The 12,699-nt window shown below is 42.3% G+C and overlaps 1 pseudogene; it reads left to right on the top strand.

Moving 5' to 3' along the window:
- The window catches only part of LOC110312003, an 85,834-nt pseudogene that overhangs the window by 45,653 nt on the left and 27,482 nt on the right, over positions 1-12,699 (top strand).

The raw sequence follows: 12,699 nt of genomic DNA, 5'->3' as shown, positions 1-12,699 counted from the left end.
TGGTTCTACAAACCTATTCCATCTGTCTTTTCTCTCCAGCTGGCTCCCTGACATCTTTATCTCTTGGCTTTATTACCTATCCTCTGTCCTAATGAGTCCACTTCCTATTTTAAAAGAAAGTCAATCTCATTGGCTGTACTACTAGCTAATATGTTTCTTGACCACCTTCTTTTTTTATGTCAGAAGGTCTCAGCTGTCATTGACCAACCAATGGATGAATAACAGCCACACCCTATGGTCCAATCAGATGTAACTCCTAGCCCAAAGCATCTAGGCTGAGAAGGGGTGGCAATAGAATGATGCTTCTGGAAGAGGGTACAGGGCAAGAAAACACTCTGCGTTATAAGCAGAGAGGTCCTTAAGGTATAAATGACTTTATTAACAACGTTATTACTTAAAATGACACATCTTATTGACCACTTCTTGGTACCACGTTACAGCCTCATTGTTATTTCATTGCACAAACCCAAAGGATGGGTTTCAATATCCTCACTTTACAGATAACAGCTTTGGAGAGAGGCTGGTCAGGTCTTCCCACACAGCTCTTAAATCCAAACTGCAACTACGTCTGCTATCTGCACATCTTAATCTAGGCCAACGTGTCCTTCCTAACTATCTCAGGTCAGGCTCAGTGGGCCTGCAACATGCAGTAGTTGTCAACAGAGCCTGCCCTAAGCTGGCTAATCTCCCCTAAAATACCACAATAAGGAATTTTACCAATGGTGCACACTACTGACATTTACTGCCTTCACTTTGAGCCTGGTGCTTTCTGGGTGCTCCTTGACAGTCTTTTTCCCTAGAACCATCACTGCAACTGGCCATGAGACCCCAGTTTCATATGTATGCCTGGTCTTGCTGTACCTTATCAGCAGTAATATAGTTTTTAAAATGACAGAACTCAAGAGACTTTAAGCCAGGTTATGGCCCAGGCATGTCCATATCAGGAGCCACGCATCTAACTGCCTCTCTTTCACCCAGGGGCTTAGGGAGAGAATATCAGCAGCTTGGAGATCCAGGTGGAATCTGAATTTACAAATTGCTGGAAACAACTCCAAATCCTGGAGGCAAGCATTATCTGCCACACCCACTCCAGTGAAGACTGCGTGGCTGGCCCAAAAGCTTGTCTCCTGGAAAGTTTCTGGTGCCACATAAACAGATGTATTTCAGATTTGTCCTTGCTATAGTTGGTGAATGGTTCTGTGTGCTTTCTTTCAGTATTGTTTTATTATAGCTGCATCCAAGGTATTTAAAATTTAGGTATTTTACAAATACCTAAATTAGGTTGAACTTTGCTTCCTGGCCTTCACCAATGTCCTAGGCAGTCCTTGAGCTGAACCTGGGCTTGGAATTTCGTAAGAATGTTACTCATTCAGATGAAATGCCTCCAGTGTTGATAGTAATCAGGCATCCGACAGTTTGCCAGATAAGAGCTAAAAATCTCAGGGCCAGTTCAAAATAGTAAACTTAGACATGAATGGCAGCCTACATTACATAATAGTAGAAAGAAGGTGGGTTGTGGTTTAAGGAGGGACTGGAGTATTGTACCATTCATGAAAAGGTTAGCAGAACTGAACTTCCCTGGTGGGTACATGTTTTTCACTAGGAATAGCATAATTAGATATTTACTAAGGGACCCCTGGTGGTGGGTTTAAAAATAGACTAGCATTGCACCTGGGCGTATCAGTCCTTTTACCTGGCTCCTGTGAATAGCTGATTTTAAGATTGGGCTGATCTTATCTCAGTCGTAAACACTGCCTGGCTCCTGCCAGCTTATACCTTGGCTGCTGTATCGCCTAGCTTTCTTGTTTTTCTTCTGTAATATGAGTCTGATGCTTGCTTTGAGAAATTACATTTAGATCAACACTCCCTTGTATTCACATCTGTTTGTCTTTTTTTTTTCTTTTTGCCAATTCTTTGCCCACCTGCATACCAGGACCCTGGTTCTCCTGTGGGTTGAGGGACCAACTGAGTCCAGTCTGCGGCAGTTATCTTTGGTATTTCCAGTCTGGATACCTCTCAGAGTCTGTATTGGAGTCTTTGATATCATTTACAAACCAATCCTCAGACCTTTATGACTGTTGTTGGATATAAGGGACAGGAAGAGCGAGGATGCATGTCTGTAGCTTTATATGGGTTTTGTTGTTGTTGTTGTTTTATATTCTCCATGTCTGCAGCAGGAAAACAGAGACACTTCTTCTCACCCCCTAAGCTATTATGCAGAATGAAACCAAAATCTCCATAGAAGTGCCCAAGAGAGACCCTGGCATTCTGCACTTGTTCACTAAGCATTGGCACCCCATCCCTGAATTTAGCATTGTCTTGGAGCTCCAGCTGTCTTGAAAAAAGCTTCATTCTTTGTTCTAAAGACATGTTCTTGATTCATGCTTGCTTTTAGTACTAATTCTAAGTCTCTTTCAGAATTTCTCATTCTCTCATTTTTCTTCCTATAATTCTACATGAACCCTTAAAACACCACCTTTCCTTTCATTTTTAGCTATACTTCATGAGTGGATGATAGCCTTCATCTTTGCCCCTCCAGAGATTCTCTCAATATCTATGTTCTTGTTTTTCTGAGTTAGATATACCAATGATTATTTAAATGTGAAGGCTAATTGTGGTTGTATGATAATAACAGGTTTTGAGATAAGATTCTGAGTTCAAATTCAACGAGAAAGACTTTCATGATTGTTTAGTAATGTCTGCTTGGGCACAGAGTGGAGACAGACAATCCACATACCACAGTTAGTCTGTGTTTAATGCATAAATTTCCTTCCCTCACATGCAATATTTCTAGAATTGTTGCTATATTGTGCTAATGGCCAGCATGCAGCTGAAGCCCAGTATATGTCTCCATTGCCACTCAACTAACCATTCAAATGCGTGTGGTGTGACTCTCCCTGCAAAGGAAAATGACCCTCTCAACCATCGTTTCTGAGCAGCTGGAATCAGCTCACTAAAGTCTGTCATTTTCAAACATCTGTAATAATGTTTGTAATTAGAAACAAAGACAGGATGAAAGATGTGGTCTTTAGGCATGGTTATAACAGATCATTTCTAACTGCACTTTAGAGGGTGCCCTCCACCTTCAGCCTGGCACCATAGTAGGCACACTGAGCAGCAGGCCTTCCTTCCTTCCTTCTTTCCTTCCTTCCTTCCTTCCTTCCTTCCTTCCTTCCTTCCTTCCTTTGTTTTTATTTCCCTTCCCTTTTCTTTCTTCTTTCAACAAGGTCTCTACGTATATGTAGCTGTGTTCCTCTTCTTCCTGCCTCCTGACTGTGGGATTACAGACATGCTTAGCTCTCCTTTAATTTTTTTAGCAACATTATGAGGTCAGCTCCTATAAGTGAGGAATGTTCCTATACTGCACTGTGCATATATAACCCAGCTAGAGCTTACCCTAGATGACAGTTGTTTCTAAAACCTAATATTTTCTCCCTCAAAATGTGTTACTTAGGTTCTTATCTGCAGGTCTATAAGATGTTCTTTTCTTATTTGCTATTTAGTTGTCATTTGAGAGGGGACCTCTCTCTCTCTCTCTCTCTCTCTCTCTCTCTCTCTCTNTGTGTGTGTGTGTGTGTGTGTGTGTGTGTGTATGCTTGTGCACATATGTAGACATGCATGTGTACTTGTTTATGTCTGTGGACATATGGACATATACACTCATGTGTATGTGTGTGAACATGTGTGCATTCATGTGTGTGCAAATGCCTCCAAGTTTTTGTATACGAGTATGAATTTTTTTAATACAGTAGGATGAGCAGAGCTGAACTCAAGGTGGCATATTATGTAGCATCCACTGATGGTTCAGAGCAAAGGGGTCCTGAAGAAAGTCTAGATTGGCCCTCAGCCGAGTCAGACAGCTTTAGATATTCCCATCTCCAACTCCTGACAGATGTGTTTTCTGTAGAGGCTGCAATGGAGAGTCCTAGATTGAGAGATTGACATGGCCTCTGGGACACTTAGCTTCCTGGCACATGGATGGATGTACAATGTCTTATTCCAGGATGGAAGAGTGAGTTCCATGTGGGAAGCTCCCTGCTGAGCACTCTGCAATAATGAAGCTGTTTGTTTCAATGACCAATGGAGCCTCTTTCTGCCTGTATATACCTCAGGACAGCCAAAGATGTGCACTTCTTACTGTCCCAAGAGCAAAACCTAGAAAGGACCCCTCCATTAACAGGGCCCAGACTCCATGTCAGGAGGAGATAAGCCTCTTCCTATTATCTGCTACCCATGTCCATGAAGGCTGGCCACTGACCAATGCTGGCTCAGAGATCTGACAGTTGACCCAGTGGCTGCCAGGAGGACATGCTCCCCAGGAACCATGGAAACGTGGACAGTGTCAATGGAGAGGAAAGCGCGGTCTGTTCTGATTGCCTGGAGGAGCAGCAAGAGAGCTCAGTGAGTCAAGTGACTTGCTCTCAAGCCTGAAGATCTGAGTTTGATTCCCTGGGCTCACATGGTGAAAGCAAAGAGCCAATTCCCTCAGATTGTCTTCTGACACCCACATATACACTGTGGTGTGAGCTTGCCTACGTACATAAATGTGCATACTCATACACACAAAACCAGTCAACTGATTAAAATCTATCTTAAAAGTAATGACTGATTGTCATTGGTAAGGGGAGGAACTGTTCTAGCTATGAAATGAGGTGGCCTTGGCTTTGTGATCCACAGGAGGTCAAATTGTTTCCAGTCTGCAAACTCAACATGTGAATGTAACTGGAGAAATCCGGTGGAAGAAGATGTCTGTGAAGACATGGAGTATGGTGAAAAAGTTTGTCTCTGTGGCTTCTGTGACTGTCCTTATGCTGTGGAAAGTTGGGAGCTAGATAAGACAAAGTTCTTCATTCTTTCTTTATTTTTATTTGTGTATGTGTGTGTTTGTACATGCACCTGTGTGTATGTGTGTACACATGTGTGAATGTCTGTGTCTGTGTGTGTACATGTGCATGTGTGCACGGATCTGTGCATACTATGGTGCTTGTGTGGAAGACAGCTCTTGAGAGCCACCTCTCACCTACTGCCTGTGAGATCATGGAAAGATACACACGTCATCGGATCTGCACAAAGTGCATCTATCTGACATGACTCAGTTAAACTTTACTGAGAAGCAAGGCCTTGGTAAATCTTTGCTACAACCTTGTGGAGGTCTTATTATTATTATTATTGTTATTATTATTATTATTACTTTTATATTTTTACAGTCCTGAGTTATTATTATTATTACTTTTAATTTTTACAACCCAGATGTTGACCCACTCCTGGTCTCCCCTCCTACAGTTCCTCCTCCCCCTCTGTCTTCAAGAGGATGTCCCTTTCTTCTCTACCAGGTGTCCCAACTCCCTGGAGCCTCAAGTGTCTGGAGGGTTAGGTATATCTTCTCCCACTGAGGCCAGACCAGGCAGTCCTCTGCTATATATGTGTTGGGGTGTTGAGGGGGGGAGCAGGCCAGCTCCTGTATGCTGCCTGGTTGGTGGCTCAGTCTCTGAGAGATCTCAAGGGTCTGGGTTAGTTGAGACTGCTGATCTTCCTATGGGGTTTCTCTCCTCCTCAGCTTCTTCCATCCTTTCTCTAATTCAACTGCAGGAGTCCCCAACTTCAGTCTAATGGCTGGGTGGAAGTATCTGTATCTGTCTCTATCAGCTGCTTGTTGGGCCTCTCAGAGGACAGCCATGCTAGGTTCCTGCCTGTTGCCCTGGGTGCAGCAGATCTCTTGGGAGGTTTTCAAATTGCAGGATCTTCAGAGGGGCAGACCCACTGAGGATCTGTCCTGTGGAAGGTATAGGCAGGAAGGGAGGTGGAGATCAAGCAGAAGGGAGGGGTTCTGCATCTGCTGGGCTCCTTGGGGTCCCTGCTGCTGAGGTAATTTGGGTGGGTTCCTTGCCTGTTGCCCTGGGTGCAGCAGATCTCCTGGGAGACCTTTAGACTGTGGTATCTTCAGAGGGGCAGACTCACAGATGCTCTGCCCCAGAGGAAGGCACAGGCCAGAAGGGCAAGCTTGTGGAGTTTTAACAAGGCAGTGTAAACCAGTAATTGATTCATTAAACAGAGGCCTTCAAGAACTCTGACACACCACTACTATCGTCCCATTTTTGCTTCTGTGGATTGGGATGCCAGGACAGCGGATGTGGATGCTCAGAGGCAAATTCCTAGTCAGTTATGATATCTATATTATCCTCTCACATGAGGCTCTGGACAATCCTTGTGGCTTATACCCTGTGAAATTTCTTTTATGCCCCAGTTTCTTCTCTCTGTCTCTCGGAGGGAATGCTCAGCTGCTCTGGTGTCTCTGAGGAGGCAGTAGAGGTTCGTCTGAATAATGAATCTTCCTTGATGCTCTGAGGAAGAGATATTTATCCTCATTTTTTTAAAATCTATGTATTCTTCTTTTAGGTGTGCTTTGCCTACATGTACGTGTACTTACAAAGGCTGATCCATCTTTCTAGCCCACACACCGCTTTAACTCATACTTGAAGCTCCTTTGGAAATGTGTGACTATTCGAGATCAGCTGAAAACTGGCTTGGCTAGTTACAGTAGTGGAATCATTTCCCAGTTGTGATTTCTTTCACTCTCTCTCTCACACACTTGCTTTTTCAATATTTCTCCAGAAAGAAATGGAGGTTTCTCTGCAAGCAGCTGACCAGTCCACCCATTCTTTATGGGCATCAGGAAAGCTCAATATGACTGCAACCCACTTGTTTTCCTTTGTCAAGATCTTCCTGGGTTTATCACTGAAGGTCTAATAACTGGGAAATCCTCTCCATTTTAGAACAATTAAAATAGATGGTTCCTTTGGCTAGAGATATAGCTCAACTTAGCTAGCATTCAAGAAGTGCTGGGTTCACCCTCCAGCATAACACAGGTAAGCAGCATGCACATCTCTTAACTCCAGTGCCAGGGGCAGAAGAGGAACAAAGTTCCAGCTTACCTCTTCCCAAACCCCTGTCTCTCACCTACCTAGAGAAGGCCTTTCCATTTTTTTCTACCCAAAATTATCTTTTTTTTTCCTTTGACTACTTCCAAGCATCATCTCTCTTGATACTCTCCTAAGTTCCACTCTCCAATTTCCTCCCTGACCTGATTAGTAAGAAATTATTGTCCAAGATTGACAGAAGGCATTTTTCTGAAGGGTATCTGGACAGAAATGTGTACCTTATACATGCAGATCAAGGTGTCAGATCTGCAGTTCTCATCATGTAATCATCTCAACATGGGATAAGTATTCTTAAAGTTTCTGCTTTCCAGAGAGCAAAGCAAAGGCTCACTGAACAATCTTACTGCAAGCAGACAGTACAAATAGGATCTACACTGTCTAGGTCATGCTCAGAAAAGAAGAGGTCATTTTGAAAGAGAAATTTCTATTATAGATGCCAAGTTTTTCAAAATGTTGGAACTAAGAGTAAAATGTCCCGCGATGCAAGCAAGCAGACGAAGCAGCTATATGGGAACTGAAATGTATGCAGTCCTCTGTTTTTTAAAACACTACGAAGCTTAAGCTTTGAAACTTAAAAATGTATTCTGTATAATGTGATTTGCTCAGAAAATTATCGTGTTTGGTGTATTTAAAGACTTGAGAACATAGGAGGAAGCAGATGAGTTTAGGGAAATAGCTCTTTTTTGAGAAAAGTTAAAACGTTTTGAAAAAAATTCTATTAAGGTGAAATTTCCCATTTTCCAGCAGATGTTCACAATTCTATTTCCAGTCTTCAGTGTTTTCCATTCTCAGTTAACCCTTGGGAACCCTTTAGGACTCTAAATAAATAGTGCAAAGAGCTAGCACTCTGTCATTGCTTCCTCCTAGCCCTCTCTGTTCCCTTCCTCTTGTCACATGAGGGGCACTAAGTCTGATGCCCACCACTTGCCTGGTGCTTTATCACATTGTGGTCTTTTATGAGACCATCTACTCCTGTGGTTAACTCTGCCTCTTTACAATTATGGATCGTTTGATGCCTATGGTCACGCATGTTGGCAATGGTCATCTCACTAGGCTGAGCTCTGAGATAGGCTGGGACTAGATTTATTGAACTAGAGTCTTTGGGAAATGATGTTGCCATAGCAATCATGAGCTCACAGCTGGGGCTGCCTGCATTGGGCCTGCATCTAGGCCTGTCAACTTGCTCTTGAATATAGGAGGGGCTCATAGGTTTGCTATTACCCTGGATGGATGCTGGGAAAAGTCATTCTTTTCCGTAATGTATCCCCTGGTGAGCCCCCATGCACCAGTGGCTGGCTCTACACCCTTTCCCACATGGATGGTCCTGGTTAGTTTTACTATATAACAAACAAAGCAAAAACAATAGACATTAAAGTGAAACAATATATTTTAAGGAGGAAGACAGGATGAGGATGGTGGGAGAGAGACTAGGGAAGCTGTGAGGATGAATGTAAGCAGAATGCTTTATATATTTGCTTGAAATTGCCAAACAATTTCAATTAAATTTTAATTTAATAAAAGAAAACAAACTAATGAATCAGCATTACGATGAAAGAAAGTATAATATATAGCAATTAAAATGTCAAAAAAGAGTGCACTGACTTTGTGCACTTTCTGGGTATTGAGTGAGACAAGTGAAATACATAAGAATATAGAAGTGTGTTCCATTAATTAATACACAGAGCAGAATGGAAGAAAATGATAGCAGGCATAGAGTTACTAAACTTCTCCAGGAAGAAGTCCAAGAGACTGTAACAGAGAAGGGACTTACAATTGACTTTTAAAAGTATTTTACATATATTGGCTCTACATTTGTTGGCTAACAAAATAGATAAGTGGATAAATAAAAGTTCAGTCATACTTTAACACACTGTATACATTTAAGGAGTCAGTGGGCTGGGAAATCAAAGTTCGGTGATACTTTACACTTTGTATACATTCAAGAATTCCTTGGGCTACGGAGACAGCTCAGTAAGTAAAGGTGCTTGTTGTGCAAGCATGAGGATCTGGGTCCCAATTCCCAGTGTCCGTGTGAAAAAGCTGAGCATGTCAGTATATGCTTGTGACCCCTGGGATGTGGTCAGGCAAGAACCAGAGCCAGTCTACCAGATCTGGTGAGGTTTGGGGTCCCATGAAGGACCCTATGTAAAAGAAATAAATTGCAAATAGAGGAGGACACCCAACATTCCTCTCAAACCTCCCAGGGTATTCATATCCATACTCATGCGTATGCTTTTCGTACAAACACAAAAGAAGCATGTCATAAGTTGATTAAATTTTTGGGATCTCTACCAATTAAGTGATCACCACACAAAGAGCAGTTCATACACGTACTTGGCTGAGCTGATTGTCTCTGTGGAAGGAAAGTAAATAGTCTTGCTGATTATCTAAATGTGCTTCTGGGTAGTCCCCTCAGCAATTTATTTACTTCTGTAACAAATGGTAACTGGGGGCTTTTCCTATGTCCAGAAGGAAGAAGCACACTTGTATTACAGAGATAAATATGGCTTGTCTGACTCACCTGACACATCATCCATCACTATAAGAAGGTGCCAAGATACTTGGTAATGATCTACAAAGAGGATTATTATAGTTGTTGAGAATTGTCTAAGTTCAGAGCTCAAGGTAACTTGGCAATCATCTTTTTCAGTTCTTTCATGACAAAGCCAAGTAAAAGAGAATTGATCAAGGTCAGGCTGCCATCTGAATATGAAATCTACCCAATAGAGTCATGTGATTGAACACTGGGAAGATTTTGAAAATGCTTAGGTGGAGCCTCATCAGAGCAAGTGGGTCACTGAGGAGAGCCTGGAAGGGTTGTAGCCTGGTTCACATCCCGCTCTCTGCTTCTTGACTGCATATGTGTTATGGCCAACTGGTCTCTTACTCCTGTTACTATACCTTCTTTCTTATGGCAAACAGCATTGCCTGAAAACATAAGCTAGAATAAACCATTCCTGGCTTAAATTATTTCTTATCAGTCATTTGGGCACAGCAGTGAGAAAAGTAAATAGTAAACCATATGAAGATCATGGTTAAAAATTTTTTAAAGCTAAATAATATGTATCTCTACTTTTGCAGTGTAACAAACATTCCTCAAACTTCGAAACAGCATGAACCAATCAGCATTGATTCAGTTCTAAACCCAAGAGTTGGGTAGGGATGGAAGACTGTTCTCCTCTGTTCCACGTGGGTTTTATCCAACTAGATGCCCCAGGCATAGGGTTTTCTTGGCATGGAAAACAAACAGGAAAGTGAGTAAAGAATGAGCCACAGGCCATGGATGATGAAGCCTTGGGGGTGGCACAGTACCATATCTAGAATCATAGTGACTAAAGAATCATAGGCTCAACACAAACCAGGGTGCAGGACATTGTTCTTTACACTTTTACTAGAAGTGTAAAAAAAAAAAAATAAGAATAAAAAAACATAAGAGACAAAGGTGGGAGTGGATCAAAGAATGACAAAATAGCATCAACAATGCAGTCTATGACAGGATTTTAGTAACAGCCTGGTGCAGGGGACTTGCCTCTTAGAGAGTAATTTCTGGTGTGTGAAGGCAAATGTCTTAGAGAGTAGGGAGGGGGAGCTGTGGAAATCACCACTCTGCTGTTAGGGAGAGCACAGCAGAGGAACTGCAGCTTTTCCTTCTCTTTCTAATCTAATCTAATCTAATCTAATCTAATCTAATCTAATCTAATCTAATCCAATCTAATCTGCTTAAGATACAGCAAGTACCAGAGCTCGGGGAAGTGAGGGTGAAGGTCACTACTCAGGAGCTGTCTTAGTTAGAATTTCTGTTGCTGTGAAGAGACATCATGACCAAGGCAACTCTCATAAAGGACAACATTTAATTGGGACTCGCTTACACTCTCATAGGTTCAGTTTATTATCATCATGGCAGGAAGCATGGCAACATGGTGCAGGTAGATATGGTGCTAGAGGAGCCAAGAGTTCTACATCTTCATCAAAAGGAAGCCAGTATCACATCAAAAGGCAGCCAGGATCAGACTGTCTCGAAGGCACTTAGCAGGAGAGTCTCTTCTGCACAGGATGGAGTCTTAGCATAGGGCCACAAAGCCTGCCCTCGCAGTGACACACTTCTTCTAACAAGTCTTACCTCCTAATAGTGCCATTTCCCATGAGCCAAGCTTATTCAAACCACCAAAGATGCTCAGAGAGGTGATGCTGAGGGTCACCTCCTCAAAGCCCTGGTGGATTGTGAGCATGAAGAATGGGGAAAGAGGTATATTAGGGAGGAGATGAGACAAGTGCTCTCTTCCTTCATGTGCTGCAAAAGTGCAAGTCCTTCTATTCCTTGTTCAAAGCCAAGATGTGAATATGGCATTGTCATGAGGAAGGTGAATTTAGATAAAAATATGTGTCTGGGCACAACTTTAAGGTCTAAGCAAATACAATGTCTGTCGTTCTGGGATTCTTTTGCTCTCAGTAATCAAAAAAGGACAGGATCCTCCTTCAACAGTTCCCACCCTTTCTGGGACCCACTTGAGCTCTCTTTCTCCCTAACAAGGCCCTTGCTAGACCCCTATGGGGGATTAGTCAGGGAGAAGAGCTGGAAGGGCAGGGTTTTGTGTACTGGGAAAAATAGTCGAGAAAGTTACTTTCACAGCAATCATGCCTACTAGTTCCTTGGAGGCAAGACTTCTATAAACTGGGAAGCACTACAGCAAGAACACAATGACTGTTATTGAGGCTTCACACCCAAATCATAGCTATTGATGCCAGAGAAGAAGCAAATTCGTTGGGTGGGTGTCGAGTTTGTTTTCACAGTAACTGAATTGCAAAGACTTTCTAGGTTGCTTCACTGATCATAAGGCACAGAAGGAGAGAGGTAAAAATAATAATAACAATAGTAACAATAGATACCCACATATGGAACTCGTATTCTTCACTGCACATCTCCTTCAAGTCTACTTATCTCATTACCACAGGGCAATAGTAGCAGGTATGTGGCCTACACCAGCTGATCAGACCCTTTCCATATACACAGTAGGAGGGGTTTATCTATTCCAAAGTTGACACCTGATAAAACCACTGTCAAATGTGATTTTCTAATGTCATCTTAACTGAGCCCCTGTAAGGCCCAGTATTTGATCAAACTTAGTTTCAATGTGTCCAGGAAAGGGGTTAGGGATAGTGTCTTAACAGGTGGATCAGAGAAACAAATTGTCCTCCCTCTAATGAGGCCTTACCTGGAGGTATAAGCAAAAGAATAGGCAGGTTAAAGAGAGTTTTCTTTCTTTGCCTAGCCCCTTTTGAGCTATTTTATGTGTTTATTCCTGCACTTGGACTATTGCTGACACCATTGGTTTCAGTGGTTTGGGGGCCACTGGACTCTGACTAAAACCTCACTACTAAGCTCTCCAGAGTCTCACACTTGCAGATAGTAGGATGAGAAACACCACAGTTTCCATAATTGCATGGACAAGTTCCTATATAGATATAGATTTGAACATGGATACAGATATGCATATGGATGCTATAGATGTAGATGATGATAGATGCAGATATGTATATAGATGTAGATAGCAGTGTCCTAATTTCACTCCTGTTGTGATAAAATACCCTCTGATGGTTTATATATGCTTGATACAGGGAGTGACACTATTAGGAGGTGTGGTCTTATTGGAGTAGGTGTGGTGCTGTATGTGTGAGCCTTTTTTTTTTTTAATATTTTTATTACATATTTTCCTCAATTACATTTCCAATGCTATCCCAAAAGTCCCCCATAGCGCCCACC

This window comes from Mus caroli, chromosome 16 (genome assembly GCF_900094665.2).
Source record: "Mus caroli chromosome 16, CAROLI_EIJ_v1.1, whole genome shotgun sequence".
NCBI lineage: Eukaryota > Metazoa > Chordata > Mammalia > Rodentia > Muridae > Mus > Mus caroli.
Note: the sequence above shows the minus strand (reverse complement) of the source record. Positions and strands in the feature narration are given on the sequence as shown.